Source organism: Helicoverpa armigera, chromosome 16 (genome assembly GCF_030705265.1).
Source record: "Helicoverpa armigera isolate CAAS_96S chromosome 16, ASM3070526v1, whole genome shotgun sequence".
Classification (NCBI taxonomy): Eukaryota; Metazoa; Arthropoda; class Insecta; order Lepidoptera; family Noctuidae; genus Helicoverpa; species Helicoverpa armigera.
In genome coordinates, this window is record NC_087135.1 from 8,146,888 (window position 1) to 8,166,314 (window position 19,427).

Genomic DNA, 19,427 nt, shown 5'->3' on the forward strand with positions numbered 1-19,427 from the left:
CCATATACAAGTTTAGTGATCCATTCCTGTTTATTAAATAGTTGCATATTATGATAACCCTCTGACCACCCCACATCATTATATCATTATACTTTATCGATCAGTGATAAATCTCTAAACATTCGATAATGTTAATTCATGTGCTAGATCAAGAAAAAAAGTTAGGCTACAGTTGCAATCCTAAAGATTTGTTCCCTTTGACCCCTTGTCATCATCATCATCATCATCATTATTTTCAGCTACCTCATGAAAACTACTAAAATTAACATCCTTTTCAATAAAGACATTAATGATTAACCTAATAAAACCCAAAACACACAATCGAAGCAAAAATAATCAAATAACAATTAATTAGTAAATCTACGCTAACTACGTAAAAGTCCCCGGTCTATAACACGTTGGTAAATAGAGGTCGGATCTAATAGGACCTCCGGAGGCTTTCAAACGCTCAATCAAAATGATAGGTAATTCAGTTACACTGGTGCTGGACGAATGCCGTCCTGTGTAGTACTGGTGGGTACAGAAGTGTTGGTAAATGTTACTGTTTGAAGGTATCATTTTGGGTTGAGATATTTAGGATAATTTGAATACATTGTGGGGGGGGGGTTTATTTTAGCTGTTTGTGTTTTATGTGGTTTGTAGAAAAAAAACTATAAATTATAATTGTTTAATCAAACAAATTCAGTTACCTTAGTTCTACCTATGTATGTTTATTTATTACTTTATACTTAGTGCCAAGCAGGTTTTATTCAGTTACCTTACCATTTTGGATATATGTTTATTATAACTTTAGAATGTCAATGGTGAACAAAGAGCATTATTATGCTTTCATTCAGTAAAATCAAATTTTCAGCATATAGAGAAAATAAGGCGCTTTTTGCTGCAGAGTAGAAGACAATACACAATTATAATTTTATGATGATGTCTCTTAAAAAAAAAAAAAGTGCAAATATATTTATAACATCTGTACTTGATAGTACCCGTCGCATCGTCGACCACCACTCGTATCCCCTATTCCCTAATTAATCGTGTATCGCAGTCTGCGAGCTCCCGGCGGATGACCCACCTTGATTCCATCATAGCTGTACCTACTTACTTGTTTTATATCGTGTGTTTATGTTACCTATTAATATGTATCGGAATTAAATGGACTTTGTAGACAAAAAAAAAACAAGTAAATAGTGCCTATATATAACAGGAAATTATTATTTTTGCGTATGCATTTACAGTAACTTTGATGGTATAAGTTACTGTAAATGTGCAAAACTGATATTTTTTTGCAAATTGGAACCGGTCATTAAATTACTATTAAAGAGTAACTAAAAGGGTCCAGGTTTAAATTACCAGTATGTCAATACTGTGTGTCGTCAGTTTACTATTACTTTTTTACTGTTTTTGGCTGAGATTTACTATTACTCAAATTTGAGTTAATGACTCAAAAACTATTCGTAAACCTAGTATTCCTCTTCAACCTATGTACTATAGGTGCTCCAAGAGCTACGCAAGTACTTTGACAAGACTAAAGCTTCTGGAAAGTTCTCAGACCCCATGAATAGTTTAGGCTTACAAAACACAAATCCTCCATCATCAGATAATACACAGTTCGTTAACTAAGGGTCATCCCGAGGGTCAAACCTTCGAGGATTACCTGCCTTCAGTAATTGCTTAGTTTAAGTAGCTCAGCTATCGTTACACTTAATGAAACTTTGTGAATAATGGATGCCAGGTATATTACTGATTGTTTAATGGGCTATTTTGATTTTGGAAATTGTGGTTGGATTTATTTAGGTTGGGTGTTATTTAGTTACAGATTTTTTAATTATTAGTTTGGCAGAAAGTTTTTACGCTACCTAAGTGAGTCCCTTATAACTAAGTGCTGAAGCTATGTATGTCTTTACTTTGTGTCGTGTTTCTATTTTCAATTTACTTTTTGTAAAGAACATCAATTAAGCAGACAACAGAGTTTTTATATGACAACTATTAGTGCTACCGAAATTCCAGAATTTTAAAGGAGAAATATTTTCAACAAGAAAAAGATCTCATGTTTAGCAAACTGTGAATATTTCAACGATCTTACCTAAGTTTTCAAGCACTAACAAAATCGAAGGTGCTTCAAATACTTGATAGATGCCTACTAAGAAACAGGTACCTACAGATTTCTGGAGCAACGCAGAAGATAACCCCTTTAATAAAGTTTCGTATTACGATCCTTGAAACCGTTGAAGTGTAAATAATTTTAGATCAGCTTGTGCCTAGAGAAATTTGAGATCGATCGGAGGCTCGCGAGTGTAGTATGGTGTATCGGTAGGTATCTAGGTATCTATGGGAAGATTCTCCATATAAATATGTAACACTTACATTATAAGTGGGAAAGTAACCGGTCTGTCTATAGCGCGGTTTCATGCCAAAGCTTCTGAACCAGAGCCTGAGGAAAGACATAAGCTATTTTTTGTACTGATGCAGGTGAAACTGCGAGGAATAGGCAGTAAACCATAATAAATTTCATCTAACATCAAAGCAAACTTGTTTGTTTTCAAATCAACATCAATATATCAATAATAAATATAATATATCCAGAAATTCGTTTTTTTTTTCTTATGGTATTGGAGAATTAGAATAGTAAATTTTTCTTATTAATTGTTTACTTTTTAGCTTAGTAATTCTGTTAATTTTATAAGACTGGGCCTGGGCCAAATCATAGGAAACTTATTTCATTAGTCATTCAGAAAAAAAAAATCTTTAAAAAGTTGTTTGTAACCATTAGTCCCACAAATGCAACAGTTGCCGATCTCGAACTCAAAGATACGAAACTCGAATAGATCCATTAAATCATTCCCACGCGTCTAAAAATTTAATTCACCAACTATCAAGTAATATGCGAACTTAACCCTCAAGAGACAACGGGCAAATTTTGCAAAAAGCAGCGCGCCTCGGTACATCGGGCCCGGCAAAGTTAGCGGGTGTAATCGATACGGCCTTAGGGTTTTGGGTATAAATTAGAAGTTCCATCGATCACCGACGCCCTTTGCCCATCGGCTCGTACTTTATTGATAGTGAATGTTAACCGATAGTTCAGTGAGTTACGCTGAACGGCACATGTATTTTTGGTCGGGTTTATTTGTGCCTCTGAACCTATTTTACGCGCGATTGAGGGTTGATGTTGGATAGACTGCCGTATCGGGTCCTATAGCTATGCGTGTTTTCAGGGTTATCATGTAAACTTTGTTTTTCTTTGGTTCTTTCATGTTCAGGCTCCAAACTGGCACACTTTGAAAATGGTATGTCTTTTACATTCATAAAAGAGCGCACATGAAAATTGACTACACTCAAAATTACATTTCACTAACGACATACCATAACACACGCATAACCTACCGACATAACATGACCGGTAAAAATTACGGTCCACTATTAAACATTTCATAATACTATAAAGAAACGCATAACTTATAAGCGAGGTGCTCGGGTCTGCCTATAAACATACATAGGTAAAGGCAAAGAGCACTTAACGTATCCTAAAGGATACATTATTGAGGAGAGCCTTAAAAACAACATTTTTACATCCTACGGTCCTGCGGCGCATATTTTATTGCGGGTTGCTGGGATGACCCCCGGTTCGGACTGTGTAGACTTAGAAAGTTTAGAGGAGGACAAAAAAATATTATTAAATATTGTACACCAAAAATTATTGGAATTTTAGCCGACTTTAAGAGAGGATGTAATACGGAATACCTACCAATTGAATTAATAATAAAACTTTTTTTCTATTCAGGTAATTTCATAGATTTTTGACGTCTTCTTCATACTGCCTGCAACGTCTTTCTTCATATCAGTTAGATCTGTAACAAAAAAAAAGAAATTATATTTTTGAATTCTCTTAAAAACTATTAAAAAACAACCACCTAGTAGATAGGCTAAAAATGAATGAATGAAATATTTTCTTTTATACTACCACAACAAATTGCCCCAAATTCTCCAAGCCCCCAATTTTCTAAGAACAAATCGATACAAAGTAGCTTATCTAATCTTCTTACTACTACGTCGGTTACCTGGCCGGTCCCGCGAGGCCAAAGGGGCCTGATGGACGGACCTCGGCGCGCAAGGGTTAACCTAAGTCAACGTAAATATTTGAGCGATATACGCTGTGTAACGTACAGTATCAGTGTTGTTTTAAAGGTTGACATTTGTAGTTTTTGTAGGGTTAAGATTGTTGGGTTTAGTTTTTGAATTTTAACATAAGTACATATTTTTGGGAGAATAAAGATTAGGATGGTACCTAGAGGCAGGAGATAAGTTTCGTTAGATATTTATATCTTCCTCTCATCAACTTCTGTTTTCCCAGAAGTTTCACCTATCTAGGAATTTTGGAATTGAGCTAGTATTTCAAAGCGTAGGCACAGCTATAATTCGTGCACAAACATACCCGTTGACTTACGAAGTTACGCAGAAAACTATAGAAAGCCTCAGATGCAATAAATGAAAATATTCCAGAGGTGAATTACCCACTAATACTTTTCGAGATCGATTTTGATCGTTCATCGATTTAATTTAGAATCATGGACTTGAAATATGTATACAGAAAACGTGCATTATTTGGAACTAGGTACACTTGACATATTATGCAGTCGACACGTGCATTTAGACTCAATATGCATTTATTAACAAGCTCAGTTAGTTGGACGCCTACGTCCCCTTAAAGTTTACACGTGCGGTCTAACTCTTGTATGTACTATAATTCTGTTTGACCTGATATAGGCAGTAACCACTGAAGAGACTTAATTTCTGTGAAAAGTACAGATCAACAACAACACTTAACTGATTTCAGACTTAAAGGAAAGTAGTTCAAGTTAAAGAATGAATGAATGCATAGATATAAGCATAGTTAACATATTCTACATCTTGACATTGGGAGAAGCTCCTTCTTAGTTGGTTCAAAGAAATAAAAAGATAGCAAAATCGGACCCATACTTTACTGATTGGCTATACAAGTAATGTACCTATGCCACAATGTCGCTGTCCACAGTGAAAACCTTTTTCGATTTCAGCCATAACGATCACTACTCGTCTATTCCTGTCACAAATCCATTCAACATGACCCATATAGTTCTAAAATTGTGTAGCTTAACAAAGTTTTTAGTTTCGATGTCTAAAATGACCTAAAATTGTAACTGCTGTAGTTCTAAACAACTACATTTGGAATACATACGTAGGTTTGAAATGAGTTTATGGGCAGTTTTCACAATTGTATTTACATGTTTTCGTTTAACGTTTCTCAAAGAACGGATGAATGGATGATAGATTTTTTATCTTCTATGACCTAAAATGACAACGTCAAGAGCCAACTTTACATTCCCAAAAACACATGACCAAAACAAAACACCATTTTTACAACCCCCTTGCAAGTATAAAAGCGATAAACACATCATAAAACACATTACTGTAATGAGACGAGAACAAACATACTGTTCGACAGCTCCGGGAGAATGGTAGGTATGTGAGAATTACGCGGAGTTTTATCCCGGGTTCGAACCCCGAGCCGTCCCTTGTGGCCAACGGCCGAAAACTTTACCTTTGACCCTCTAGAAGATAAATATAGAGCTGTAGTCTTAGAAACATTCTAAAGAATGTGGACTAGAGGTCTTAGTCTTGAAATATTTTTTAGAATGGTAAGAATGTGAACAATAGTCTATAAGTTCTGCATCTCTGTAAACGCCCTTTTGAGCCTTAATTTGTGTTTTTAAGACACTGTTAAGAGCAAAGCAATGGGAAGAAAATGCTATCGTAAGTTTTGACAGTTTAACATTTGTTACCTGCAGTCCTAACTTAGACACTCAGTGTTATAACAGTGGCATAAGACCTCAGCAATCAAAGCCCTTTCTCTTAACCAAAGTAATACTATCTACAATACTTAAAACAGTTTCCAAAACTATCAGCTCTATATCGAACTCACCACCACTACACAAGTCCGGGGTATCTTCACCATTCTTATCTACTTACTCCGCATCTATGGCAAAACGAGCCTCTTGAGGCCTGGCCCCGCCTCTTACGGCCTGTCAATGACTAGTAAAATTTAGAACCGGCCTACCATTGATATAAATGTTTTTTGTTCCCAAAACGACCCTTGAAAATTGTAATTTAGTGAAGTTTCCGAATGAAATGTATCGATGTCTTGTAATGTTTATAGAAGTTGATGATATTGCGATCGGCTTTTGTTGTTGAATTTCCACTGTACTACAGGTATGGACATTTTTGGCTGTCATTTTTTAGGGTTCCGTAGCCAAAATGGCAAAAACGGAACCCTTATAGTTTCGTCATGTCCGTCTGTCCGTCTGTCCGTCTGTCCGTCTGTCACAGCCGATTTACTCGGAAACTATAAGTACTACAGTGATGAAATTTGATGGGAATATGTGTTGTATGAACCGCTACAAAAATATGACACTAAATAGTAAAAAAAAGAATTGGGGGTGGGGCCCCCCATACATGTAACTGAGGGATGAAATTTTTTTTTTCGATGTACATACCCGTGTGGGGTATCAATGGAAAGGTCTTTTAAAATGATATAAAGTTTTCTAAAAACATTTTTCTTAAAGTGAACGGTTTTTGAGATATCAGCTCTCAAAGTCGTAAAAAGTATGTCCCCCCCCCTCTATTTTTATAACTACGGGGTATAAAATTCTAAAAAAAATAGAGGTGATGCATGCTAATTAACTCTTTCAACGATTTTTGGTTTGATCAAAGTATCTCTTATAGTTTTTGAGATAGGTTGATTTAACTGTAATTTACGGAACCCTTCGTGCACGAGTCCGACTCGCACTTGGCCGGTTTTTTAGTAGTGATTTTAGGTTATATTTATTTTTATCATCAATACCTACATTAGTTTATGAATTGTGCTGTCGAGATGAAGCAATCCAGAAGGCTTTTAACAATTTAGGATTCTATTTCATTGTCATCATTTTTACACTAGTCAGAGTAAGGATGACATGATGACACCTATGGATCCAAACGACCTTTGAAATAGGACAAAGGACGTAGATGTGAATTCTAAAACTTCTATATTATATGTAATGTAAAAATATATTCAAATTAAATATTCAGACTCAACTCTGTCGAGCATTCCTATGTTACCAAGTTAGCGTGCATAATTGCATATGATGCATATCTGGCTGCGGTATGTAAAATATTAAATATCAACCATATTTTGTATGCTTCGCCTGGCAATTATGAAGATAAAAATGTGAAGTAGGTAGAACGGTTTGGTAAGGTAGTATTTATAAAAATGAAACATTTTTAATTTTAAAACAACTACACATTAGCAGAAATTCGAATGTATGAGTTTGTTAATAATTTGCAAATATACTATAGCGACTTAAGAAAAAATAACAGCTACAAAAAACGTTCGAAATATTTTTTAACAAATAAACCAATTTTAAAACACGCATGCGACTACCAAACTAAACCGATTTTTTTGCAAAATCGCACCTGGCGATTCGTCCAACCAATGTCCGTCCAGTATTTTCTCCCTTCACAACCCCCTAACTGACCAATGGCCGACCGGTTTCACCCCTGTCGCGTGCGGTCCAGTTTGTCCACTAAGGGACGAACCACCCCTAGCCCCTTTGTCCCTTAGCCACGCGCAACTCCGATACTAGTTTACCGTTTAAACAGCATTTATAAGCATCAAATGGTCCTCAGCTTCACAAGTGTTAGATGAAACATCCTTTTGTCATTTCGATACAGGTATTCATCCGACAAAAGTTTTGACACGTACCATTTATTTGACCACTTAGTGGCCACAGGGGCTCAAAGATTCGTCTCCCTAAAATCATTTTTGTGGTGATAAAAATTTGAGTCGCGTGCATCAGACCTGTTTTTAGATGATACAGTACAATAGAAGTGTTTGTAAATAATGGGATGAAACAGATATTCGGAGATTTATATTGTTGGTTCAATGGATGATGTTAAATATCCGTTGATTTATTTGCTTTTATGTCTACACTTATTTTGAGGATTGGGTTTTGAAATGGGTGGTTTAATTTTGTCGTGGTGGTGATGTAGTTTGAATTGTCGCAAAAACAATGACTCGGTAATTACAATTGTCCGTTTGTGGGACAAAAATAAATAGTAAAGTATTTCTACAATAAAGCAGAGCGCTAGGACAATTGATTGCTAAAAACCTCTTCATTTGTATTGTACGACGGTTCGGTCGTCCAGAAACAAGAGCAAGGAGGGCCACATTCCTCATAATCCCGCCCTAATGCCCTGTCCTCTGCAAGGGACATTTCCATTTATTATTGAGCACTTAATTTATGTGTTTTGTTATGGACCGACAACTGGCGCGGCTGCCCTAAGTAAATCTATAAATACTCCCACAAACCTACATAAATAATAGCTCCTATTTCGCAACACTTAAGTTCCAAAATGATTTGACAATTTGCAGCCGTTTAAGGCAATTTAGTTCAACGAGAAAAAACTGCTTCATCGGACGTTTTAAAGTGCGCCCAAACAAGCAATTTTAAACCCTTTTCCGTTTGGCGTAGTGTGCAAATTTTATTGAATGACAAAAGTTCTTTTAAATCTTTTCGACTTCAAAAATATGAAATTTTAAAAGTAGAATTGCTGTGTGGCTTTGCGAAATTGTGTCAAAAGTTTAATGGTATAGAGTTGATATTTGCGATTGCAGTTGTGATTCTTATGTCGTTTTTCATAGTAGTTCGATCACTTAGAATTGTTTAGACAATGTACCCAGCAATCCGTTCTCTTCAGAGCCAGGTTTTGTTTAAGAAGGGGTGAAATGACATTTGGGATAACTAAATCCGAGGGACTTGCTGGAGTTTGGAGGTCATTTTTCAAAATAAGCAATCCGGCAATGGATGTTTCTAATAGTCAAGGGATTATTGGCGGACTGCACTTTGAAAAGGGATTTAAAGAACATTTTTTATCTCACTTTTACTGACCATTTAGATGGCCAATAACGTGATGTATAATTCCTGAATAAACTTTTAAATCATAAATACATTTGAAACCATTTGGCTTACCCACACGTCGCTTGTGAACCCAACCATATTTTAACGTAATAAAATATACAAAAACTCGCTACAAAATCTACAGAGAGAAAAAAACTAAATGAGTCAGCTCAAAGTGGTATAATATGATATTCAGAGAGAGGAGAGCTCTTCAAACATGGCGTACATAATGCCTATGAAAGCATAAAAAATCAAGAAAATTCCATGTGAACCGAAACACATGGAGAATAAACATACGAAGTAGATACTTACAAAAATATGAAATTCACCACAACATTTGCTGGGGACGGCGAGTTCTGTAGCGTGGGCAGATAAATCAAAACACGAAAATAATAACTGTTCTCTTGCATTTTTTTTCTTAACTTTCTATGATTTTAAATACTTTTTGTAAGACTTTATGACATAAAAACTAGATACTGCAATAATCTTATTAAAATGTACTAATGGTTGAGTTTTAAAACTACAATTCTAAAACTGTGTTAAATGTTACATGCAATAAAATTTACTCATGACGAAACGATAAAGCTGTAATGGCTTAGATTAGATCATTGAAGTTCCCATAATGATTTTAATTGGTCTAGATTGAGACATAAATCTAATGACGACCAAAAATTATTCTTACTATAGTAGGCATTACCAAAATAGAATTACTATAGGTGTCACTATAAGAAAAAATAAAGCTAAAAAATATTCCAAATAATTATTTTGCTCACCATCCCTGTTCAGTCGTCCATAATGCGAGTTGATAGGTAGATGTATTAAAAATAGTATACATTAGACACGAATACGACATATTATAAACATACGTACAAACATACAAGTATATGATTTTATATTATATGTATATGTGTTATAAGCAAAGTGTATTACAGACAGATTACGGAGCGCTTTGTGGAGTCCCTACAAAAGTTTCCCAGTATGGGATTAAATTGAAAATACACTGTACTTACTCACTTGTATTACAGTTAATTGTGTTACTGGTTAAGCTATGGACAATATCCAATGATATAATACATAGAATTAAATATGATATATTAATCTACAAGTTTTTTACAAGTGTAAAAAAATGCTTTTGGTATTTGATTCTTCAAGCAATAATTTCAAGTTCAAATGCATTTGCTGTTTACACAGTTTTCACTTCAACATTACGACACTTTAACGTTACAACACTTTTAACATTACATTAATTTAGCGGGCCATCAGTCTACCACCGTTAGTTACCTATTAACAAGTAAACAGATCAGTTAAATTATACCATTTCAATTATGAATAACTAGCATTCACCCGCGTCCCAATATCACTGTTTCTCGTAGCTGGATGGTGACAAAAACTATCCTATGTCCTTTTCCCGAGTCTAAGCTACCCCTCTAATTTTCAGCTTAACGGTTCAGCCATTCTTGAGTGTAAAATGTGTAACTTACGCGACTTTCTTTTACATTAGGTAGGTATATAGATTTGCCAAAGATAACCTTTTCATTCAATACCGTATTGCCACGCTATTTTGAGTTTAAAATCCTTTACAAATAATTTTAAACTCAGAATAATTGCTCTACTCGTTGGTATACAATATGTGTGTGGGACATTAGTCTGCTAATACCGTACAGTATTAGCTTGACTAGCCACCCGTAAGTACAATTTAAGCGTCCCATCAGTCCACCACCATTAGTTACCTATTGACACGTAGACAGATCGCTACGTGCCGCTGTCCTGACCCACGGTACTATGTTACACTCGAAATTAACTCGAAATTATAGAAAACAGCATATTTTTGGCCGGTAGTAAATTAGCTACTGGACTGACTACTACACTGTGGGTGTTTGTAGAAATGAGCTTACTCACGGCTGTTTTAAAATTGCAAAAATATGAATTATGGTCGTATGGTCTCGGAATAGTAGTAGTATTCGAAATATTCTACAGTCTCAGCTGCATCTGAACGAGACATATCTATGTTATATTCGAATAGCGACATTTAGTCATGTCCAGGTATGCTTCATTCTCTATCACATTAGGTTGTGTTACACCTACGGAGTTTTCAATATCGTCCATAATGGTCAGTTTATATTCTGTTCATTAAAATCGTACTAAACTAATAAAAAGGCAATGCAGAAGAAAACAAGAATGAATGCGCTTGCTAACATTAGTAAAGTCCAAACCAAATCGACCTCTACGAAAACTCGTAGTAAAGAGACGGACAGTTGCTAAGATTAATGTGGTCTCCAGTTTTAGTGAAACTCTTACTAAGATAGCTTGGTACGTTTTTGTTCCAAAAAACTGCACGTAAATCGTATAAACCATTATCTATGTACCCTATAATGCAACGCGTGGTCCAAACTACCCCCGCGAGTTTAAAAGTACGTATAATGGAAACTAATAAATAACGCCAGGTTTTCACCCCAAACAAACATCAGTCGACACCTACATACCAGTCATTGCCACATCGTCATGATAAAATACCGTCATAAGCCGAAAGCCGAAAAACTGGACCCCTATAACTGGGAGTAATTTGTCTCAAGCACTGAAAACGTCTTCAGTTTAACCCAATATACTCGGTCCTAAGTAAACTTTAGGTAAACTTAAACGGCCGAGTCCCTTTCTCGACCACATTCTAAATAAATAACATCTAATGGGGGACATTCATCAGTGTTTCCACGTTTTTAGGTGGGTAGACCTCACTCCCCTAGCTGTCTGCTGTTTTGGAAAAGTCTTTTGCGAACAAATCCAGGAAAATGCCAGGACCAAATTAAACTCTAGTAGCTTCCAATAAAGTCGTTATTGGTTTGAGGAATTTTCGGACAAATTACGTTTGTTAAATACACAGATTAGCAGTGGCGAGTGCAGAGATATGAGAGGGGGAAGAACGGTGGGCGGCGGGGAGTAGCGGGGGCCCACCCAACACCCTTTTTTGTTATTTTTTGTTGCATTTTTTGCGTGAGCGCGTGCAGGGTTTTGGACTGCATAGGTAAGTAATATTATTTGTTGTAATTAACGAGAGCATGGTTGTCGAGTGTGCTTTTAAATTATTCCGCTTTTATGTAGATTTAATTTTTCGCATGTATTTTTAATTTAAAGCAGATAATTTTATTTTTGCTAACTACCTTATAATTGCAGCTTATCTCATCAGAGATACACGGAAATATAGCGTTGATAATTTTCTATACTTTTTTATATAAAATTGACTGTGACAAACTTCACAAAAAACATTTCAAACCAAACCAAAATCAATGTTCCCACACCACTGACACCTACAAACCTTACTATAGGTATATCCCGATTATATAACATTGAAAAAGGTCCACAGATAAGTCGGACAGCCTCGACTCTTGAGCAGGGACGTCACCGTGGACACCAGATAGCGCTGATGAGGGTCACCGGTACCCCATTTGTAACTGGTACAAGCTTGCCTTATATTTAAATATTGGTTGGCCGAATATGGCACCTTTTTGCATTGAGAAGGGTATTGTTTTTTGTCGGTAGTGTTTTGTTTTTTGAAGGTATTTTGATTTGGAATAAACAAGGTAAAATAATGTGTGTGTTACTCATTGAAATTGGCGACTTAGAGCTGATGGGGGTCACCGGTACCCCATTTGTAACTGGTACAAGCTTGCCTTATATTTAAATATCGGTTGGCCGAATATGGCACCTTTTTGCCTTGAGAAGGGTATTGTTTTTTCGGTAGTGTTTTGTTTTTTAGAGGTGTTTTGATTGTTTAGAATTTTTGTGAATAAACAAGGTAAAATAATGTGTGTGTTACTCATTGAAATTGGCGACTTAGAGCTGATGGGGGTCACCAGTACCCCATTTGAAACTGGCACAAGCTTGCCTTATATTTAAATATCGGTTGGCCGAATATGGCACCTTTTTGCATTGAGAAGGGTATTGTTTTTTTTTCTGGTAGTGTTTTGTTTTTTGAAGATGCTTTGATTGGATAGAATTTTTGTGAATAAACAAGGTAAAGTAATGTGTGTGTTACTCATTGCAATTGGCGACTGTTTTTTTTAAATTAATTTCAGAAAACTTACCACTTACGAAATTCTACTAGTACTAAGACAACCCGAAAAGAAAACTTTGAAATTATGGTTTTGCAAAGGAGCGACCAGAGAAGACTTTAGAGGAGAAGAAAATTACTAGTAAGATACAACAATCAGTATATAACAATAGTACAAGTAAGATACAAATAAGGTACAATCCCAATTATTATTTCGTCAAAATAATACTATGTATATATTTCTTCAACATGCACTATAACTAAACCTACTAACTGACACAAATTACGAAATAATTAAATGAAGATAAAATTACCAACTACCCGTGGTCAAAGTTGAAAATTTGTAAAAGCATAGCATGTAGAACGTGCAATATTGCGAATTTGTGCCGAAACCGACCGGTAACAAGTTGGACTGTATTTCAGCAAGTTGCCGATAGCCATAGTTACCACACGATTCGTTGAATGCAGGACAAATGCACTAGAATTGAGCAGCTGAAATGGAAACTGTAATAAAAAATAGGTAGCATATTATCAAAAATTATAAAATATTTAGTTTAAATAACAAAAAGTGATATGGAGTACCTATGTTACATAAACAACTTGCAAAAAATATTCAATCAAATAGCAAGTTAGTTAGGTTTTTTTCAGCTATATATGTCTTTAGACTTCTGACATACTTTTCCTGTTAATGTATTTAATTTTTATTTCGAAGTGGAAACGTTACATTGGAAGTTACTGAACCTTTGAAGCAATCTTTCACCATAAAACTACAGAGCTTTTGACACTACGTCCTGCTAAACAACAGAACTATGGTCACTATACCCAAAGCAGCTGGCAAAGGCTAGAGAGGAAACGGTAACTGAATGGAACTAAATTCCTGGCGCCTCCAATGGGTACAGTCGCGACCGTTTCACTGGACGGTCTCGTTGGAATGCTGTTAGCAGTTCTCGACTGTACCAGCGTATGTACTTCTGGAGTGGTGGGAAATTAATGCTGGTATTTTTATATTGGGAGTTTGTTCGAATTTTCCATCAAGGTCTTTAAGAAATCTGACAACATTTTAAACTAGAACCGAAATCTAGTTACATCTTTCTTAAATCAAAAATAAATGTAAAAATAGGTACTTACTTAACCCTAGATAAACATTACCAGCAAATCGACTATATTTTATAACTTTATAAAACTTATATTATTCTACAAATAATTAAATTATTTTGAAAATAAAGCATAAGCTATCTCAAATATAAACATATATAGACTCACTCTTTATTCACCTAAACAGTACAATAGTACATTTACCAAGCAACAGCCTAAATATTATTCTTTAACATTCAGCAAACACACCACATAATATCATAAAATATACTATCAAAATGCGAAAGTAAAAACCCGAAATAAGACACCGCCTTTTGTTTTCATTGTTTGCTTACCTATAACGAGACGCGAGCAACGTAACAAAAACAAAAGAAAATAGCTCTATTATGTGAAAACAACCCAGAGACTACCACGGTTATATTCACCCGTGGGCTGAATTTATACGATATACTCTGTATTCAGTTAGCCAGGGTAACTTGATCCCTCATACGCGGACCAACGTCGCCTCAACCCTCTTTTGTTTCAAGCCAAGAGAGGGGGGCGAAGGGTCACGGTACGCTGGTTAAGAGAACATATTTCGAATATCCAAAAGTATAAATTTCGCCGGTAAGCTATCGACTTACTTTTTATATTCGACGGAATCGTGGTATCGGGAATGGGCCACTGTTTTCAAGACAAACAGGGTGTGCTGGTGGAGCCGTTTTCTGAAATCCTTATGTTGCCTACACCATGTATATGTAACGTGTTTTTCTTTATGATTTGTTCGAGTGCCTGCTTCGTAATCCAAAGTAGAAAAGAGCTTCTAGCCATATAACCTTTCAAATAAAATATTGTGAAATCAGGAAAGTTTACTGTTATATCGAATGTAAATAACGAAAATATTGCAATTTCAGGTATTTTCACTAAAACAAAATAAATGTTCTATGATACTTACTGAATCAGAAACACCAACATTAGTAAAATCCAATTTATCTAAGTTTTATTTATTTATTTATTTATTTATTTATATACTTTTTGCACAAACAGTACAATGGCGGACTTAACGCCTTAGGCGTTTTCTCCCAGTCTACCTTTGGGTGGTGGGGAAATAGCAGTGGTAGGTGCAGTTTTTAATATAATCTATGTAAAGAAGAAAAAGAAAGAAATATTTATATATATATAATATATACATACATATATACATACATACATACATATTACATTTGCCATGAGAGACAAAGAAGTAAAAAAGAATCGAAAACAAGCTATGTCGTCGATTCTGCCAATTTCTTGTGAATGTGATCGCGTAGTTTCTTTTTAAAGGAATATCGACTGTTAACCATCCTGATTTCCAGAGGAAGCTCATTCCAGAGAAGAATGGATTTAACGAAAAAGGAAGAATGAATGATGTCTGAACGGTGAGTAGGGCAGTGCAGAAGACGATTATTTGAAGAGCGAAGATTTTTGGAATGTTGAGAGCACATATATTGAAAGTGAGGTGTTAAATAAGAAGGTGAAGTGGGAGAAGATAGAATAGAGAAAAGAGTAGTTAATGCCCTCATCACACGTCGTTGTCTTATCGGTAGCCATTTAAGTTGCGCTCGATACGCTGACACGTGATCGTACTTGCGGAGATTGAAAACGAACGATTGAAAAGTTTTAGCAAACAAAAGGAAAATGTCCAAACATTCTGAAAGTAATCAAATCTCTGACACAAAAGATATATGTATTTAGATTATTAATGTCCTTTTTTGTAAATAAAATTAAATACCCAGTCTAGTCAGCAAAAGCCTTTAATACTTATTCATGGAAATGCCCACTCAAATCACAGAATCCAGTCCGCCCTTGAAGCAGTCCCTAAGCAACTAATCTTATCAATCAAAAGTCCTAAAGTATTCTCTCTATCCAAAAAATCAATACTACCAATAGCAGAACACTTACAAAACTTTCAAATTTAGAAGTACGTACACAGACAGAACTACCCCACAACTACATATTACAAAGACCTTAACAAAAGCAGTTTCTAATGCCTCCGTTCTCCAACCTTAATCTTTTTGTACCTCTAATTAAATTAGCAAAACCCAGGAGCGCGGAAACTGGACACGCACACAGATGCACAACCCTCTTCTCACGCACACAGACAGTGTACACAATTAGAGGACAACGTAAAGTGAAAGGATCGTGCGAGTGTGTGGGTGAGATCGCCGTGCGTGTATATGTGTGTGTTTTAGTTAAGGGTCGTCATTTCTCTTGGACCCTCCCCCGTAGTGTCCGCAGAAAGGTGAGTTAAGACGGAATGACATAGAGTTGTCAAAATTGTTTTTTTTAAATTTTATTACAGGTTTACAGCTGCAACAACAGCTTTACAAAATAAACTTCTGTCAATTTAGAAAACAAGTTGCATTACCGCAGAATAGTAAGAAAAAAGCAGTAGAAGGTAATCCGTTGGATAGACACCGTTTTAATGCTTTGTGGCAATTACAAGAATTATTTTCATTTCAAGTCGCACATTATATTTTAATGAAGTTTGTCAATTTATTTTTGTTATTCTTTCTATTTCGAAAACAATACCTAATATCAGTTGTCACTGTTTATCTTGCTATTGCTAGAAATGTATTTTCCGCTGTACAGGTATAATAGCTTTTATACAGTACAATTCAGTACGAAAATCGATCTCAGTGGCGTGCACTTGGAGAGGCCTATGTCCAGCAGTGGACTGCGATAGGCTGATGATGATGATTCAGTACATGTATCAAGAGGATTTAAAGATATTTAAAACATTCCGCTTCTTTTCCATTAAAAAATATTTGCGGTATTATCAACTCTCTAACAATCCAACAGACAAACAGACATCCCCCGGCATCCTCCCTCGGACTTTAATATTGATCAGTGTCCGGCGGCGGTCAGGTAGTGTCGGCCACGGGCCGGCGCATGCGTCATACCTGCCCTTAAATGCTTTGTTGCAACTATGTACTTGTAGGCTGGGAGCTTTATTAGCAAGCCATGGGTACATGTATGATATTTTTCTTGTTAGACTGTCCGGTGTGAGTGGGGGCATAGTTTGGTGACAGGTTTAGGGAGTTGTAGGTGTATTCAAAAAATTTTGAGCTTGTTTCAATGTTGATTGAAAAAGAACTAGGTTTGGTTCGCCCTTAAATGCTTTGTTGCAACTATGTACTTGTAGGCTGGGAGCTTTATTAGCAAGCCATACATGTATGGGGATATTTTTCTTGTTAGGGACTGTCCGGTATTCGGTGTCCGGCTTAGAGAGTTTTAGGTGTGCGGAAAAAGTTTCGCACGTGCTTCAAAGGTGGTGGTTTGGTTCGCCCTTAAATGCTTTGTGGCAACTATGTACTTGTAGGCTGGCAGGTTTATTAGCAAGCCATACATGTATGGGGATTTTTCTTGTTAGACTGTCCGGTATTAGTGTAAGAATAGTTTGGTGACAGGCTTGGAGAGATTTAGGTGTACTGAAAAAAGTTTTGCGTGTTTCAATGTTGATTGAATAAGAACTTTTGGTTTGGTTCGCCCTTGAATGCTTTGTTGCAACTATGTACTTGCAGGCTGGGAGGTTTATCAGCTAGCCATACATGTATGGTGATATTTTTCTTGTTAGGGATTGTCCAGTATTAGTGCAAGAATAGTTTGGTGACAAGCTTAGAGAGATTTAGGTATACTGAACAAAGTTTTGCGGGTGCTCCAAAGATGGTTGAAAAAGAACTATTGGTTTGGTTTGCCCTTAAATGCTTTGTTGCAACTATGTACTTGTAGGCTGGGAGCTTTATTAGTACGACATATATGGTGGTTTTGATAGGCAGTCGCTTTTTGTAAAGCACTGGTACTCAGCTGAATCCGGTTAGACTGGAAGCCGACCCCAACATGATTGGGAAAAAGGTTCGGAGGATGATGATGATATGGTGGTTTAGTGTGAAGGTTTTTTTTTGGAGAGACTGTCCGGTTTTGTTGTAAAGCTTATGTCTTTATGTCTACTGAAAAAAGTTTTGCGATATTTGTGTGAATGTTGTAGGCACTTTGTTTGGGTTGTTTCGAAGTTGGAAAGTTGATTACAAAAGTATTTTTGGTTTCATCATCCAGTAGTATAACAAGAGAGTAATAATTAGGATGCTTAACTTGAAAATAAACATCTTGTTTGTCTTTTTAGTTTAATTGTGGCTAAAACAATTTGCATTTCTTTTATTGAGGTAAGACTGAATACATGATAGGCCCAATCAGAAAACAGTACTTCATGTTTTCTGAGCATTACACATCTGGACAGTTTTTAGAATATACTTAACTAGTAAGTAATTACTCACAATAAATCGAACTCGTTGTCTTCTTTCAATAACGCTCAAAGTTATTGCGTCTACCTTTATGCAGCCATTATTACTTATATCGGTAAGATTAGAACTACACGTTTTAACAATCACCATCTAAACTATCCACCAAAACTTATAAAAAATATCCACTTCATACATCACAAAATACAATATAAAAAAAATCATATTTACGCAACAGAATTTTCCACGAAATCATAATAGTAAGGAACCATGATATTACGTTATCTGAAAACATGATAGTAAAAAGATTCTTCCGATTTAATATCAAAAAGAAGTCCCTAAATTCCGTATCATGTAAAAGAACACTTTCAATATTGGGATTGGTATCCCTGGCCGTAACAAGGTTTTATTAGATCCCACTAAAGGGCAACCCCGCACAAAGGTAGCACAAGAAACCCTTTTTCTACCTTACTTCAAATATATTAACTGTCCCACTACCTTTCATGACGTGGATGAGGAATGCGCTGGATGTGACAAATGACTGGCGATTTTTTTGTTATGTTTCCTTGTTTTGTTGGAATTTGATTGCTTTAATTAACATGTTTCAGGAAAATATTGCTTTGAGTGAAGCCAGTCTATCATTAATAAAAAAATTGCTGAACTTTACCAGACATTTTGCAATACAGCATTAATAATAATAATGCCGGGACACGTTTTCACACAAGGTTGGTTAGCCCCATGGTAAGTTATTATTAACTTGTGTTATGGATGCTAACACAACTGATAAACTACATATATACATATTTATAAATACATATTGTAACACCCAGACCACGGCCAACAAGCATGCTCATCACACAAATGTCGACCGAACCGGGAATCGAACCCGGGACCTCAGGTTTGGCTGTCCGGCATGGTGACCATTGCGTAAAAACAAAATACCACCATAGATATTGTGTAAAAACAAAATACCTAAATATTAATCTTTATTTTATATTGCTTCTGCTAGCGGTTTCACCCACGTCCCGTGAAAACTGTTTCACGCACCCTATTAAAAACTTACTTTCA